Genomic DNA, 2,516 nt, shown 5'->3' with positions numbered 1-2,516 from the left:
ATAATGTCCTCAAGATATATCTATGTAACAGAATTTTCTTCTTTTTATGGTTGAATAATATTCTATTGTATAAATACATACTATATTTTCTTTATCCATACATATTGCTGATAAACTTTTAGGTTGTTTCTAATTCTTTTCTTTTTTTTTTTCTTTTTTTGAGACGGAATCTCGCTCTGTCTCCCAGGCTGGAGTTCAGTAGCGCGATCTCGGCTCACTGCAAGCTCCCCGTCCTGGGTTCACGCCATTCTCCTGCCTCTGCCTCTGGAGTAGCTGGGATTACAGGCACCTGCCTGCCACCGCGCTCGGCTAATTTTTTATTTTTATTTTTAGTAGAGACGGGGTTTCACCATGTTAGCCAAGATGGTCTCAATCTCCTGACCTCGTGATCCGCCCGCCTCGGCCTCCCAAAGTGCTGGGATTATAGGCATAAGCCACCGCGCCGACCAGTTGTTTCTAATTCTTATCTATTGTGAATAATGCTGCAATGAACATGGAAGGGCAAATATCTTCCATGTTTTGATTTCAGCTCTTTTGGATAAATGCCCAGAAGTGGGATTGCTGGATCAAATGGTAGTTTTTATTTTTAATTTTTCTATCAATCTCTATGCTGTTTTTTTTTATAGTGGCAACATCATTTTACATTCTCACCAGTAGTGCACACGGTTCAAATTTTTCCACATCCTTGCCAACACTTTATTTTATTTTTTTAATTTTTAATTTTTTATAATGACCATCATAATGAGTGTGAGATGATACCTCAGTGTGGTTTTGATTTGCATTTCTCTAATGATTAGTGAAGAATGTCTTTTCATATGCCTGTTGGTCATTTGTATCTCTTCTTTGAAGATAGTTATTTTTATTTTTATTTTCTGCTATTGAGTTTCTTGTATATTTTTATATTAACCCACTGTCAGATATATGGTTTACAAATATTTTCTCTCATTCTGTAGGTTGGTTTTGTATTCAGTTGATTATTTCCTTCACTATGCAGAAGATTTTTAGTTTCTGGCTTTTTCATTTGATGTAAATCCATTTGTCTATTTTTGCTTTTCTTACTTGTGCTTTTGATGTCATATCCAAGAATTAATTGCCAAGACAAATGTTATGAAGATTTTACCCTATGTTGCCTTCTTGGAGTTTTATAAATTCATGTCTTATGTTTAAGTCTTTAATCTATTTTGAGTTGATTTTTGTGTATGGTATAAAATAAGGATCCAAATTTATTCTTTTTGCATGTGAATATCTAATTTTTCCAGCACCAATTTTTTGATACTATCCTTTTCCCATCGTGTGCCCTTGGCATCCTGTCAAAGATCATTTGACTGTATATGTGTGGGTTTATTTCTGGACTCTCAGTATTGTTCCATTAGCCTATATGTCTATCTTTATTCCAGTACCATGGTCTTTTGATGACTATAGCTTTGTAATATGTTTTAAAGTTAAAAAGTTTGAGGCCTCCTGTTTTGCTCTTTTTGTCAAGATTGTTTAGACTACTTTGGGGTCATTTGTACTTCTGTACAATTTTTAGAATTGTTTTGTCAATTTCTGCAAAAAGTGTCACTAGGACTTTAATAGGAATTGCATTAAATGTGTAGACTTTGGATGGTGTGGACATCTGAACAATGTCTTCTAATCCATGAATGTGGGAAGTCTTTCCATTTATTTGTGTCTTCTTTTCTTTCTGTTTTCTTCTTTTAACTTTTTTGAGATTATGTTGTGCTCTTCATTGCCAAAAATAAACACTTTTAAAAACACAACTTCTGTTAATCAATAAATATCTCTTTCTTTCTATATTTTTTCCAGGCTGCCTAATTAACTGCTTTGTGTATGTTCCTCCCTGGAGACAGTGTTAAGAGGTCAGGGTCAGAGCCTTCATTTGGGAGAAATGAAATACTTCTGTGTATGTGGGAGGGGCCCTTGCTCCTGCTGGCCACTGCCACCACTACCACCACCACCATCACCAAACTAAATAATCAGGTATTGGTGGTGAAGGGGTTTGTAACTGCTGGGTAGAGAGTGAAATATTGTGTTTACGTAGGGGAGAGGGCACAGCCATGGCCTGATGCTATTCCCAGAAGGTTACTTCTCAAATTAAAGACACCTGGGAATTTGAAGCGCTAGTAGGACAGCCTTGGGGAAAGAACTGGAAGGGTTTATAGGCCCTTTGAATGAAGGCTGTGACATTCAATCCTAATACCAGAAATCTAAGGTACAACTGAAATTATTCCTTTTGGACAGAAAGCGTTTAAAGAGCTGAACTAACCAGGAGAGAAGTCCAGTTGGCTCCCCTACAGGTGCATTAGGAAACAGGCTAAAAGGGATGTTTTGGGATCTGTGGAGCACTGCTGGCAATTAGCAGCTAGGGCCAGTAAAAAACTGTCCTGCTTAAATGCCGCTGGCATCCCTAGTAATCTATTACCTGCTTCTAGTTGTTACTGATGACCTGCCAAGAAGCTCAAGCAGCAGTAGACTAGATTTCCAAAAACTAGAAGGGTCTCAAGAGAGACCCCCCC

The sequence above is a fragment of the Pongo abelii genome, chromosome 22, assembly GCF_028885655.2.
Source record: "Pongo abelii isolate AG06213 chromosome 22, NHGRI_mPonAbe1-v2.0_pri, whole genome shotgun sequence".
NCBI classification, from domain to species: domain Eukaryota; kingdom Metazoa; phylum Chordata; class Mammalia; order Primates; family Hominidae; genus Pongo; species Pongo abelii.
The sequence above is the reverse complement of the archived record's forward strand: the minus strand, read 5'-3'. Positions refer to the sequence as shown.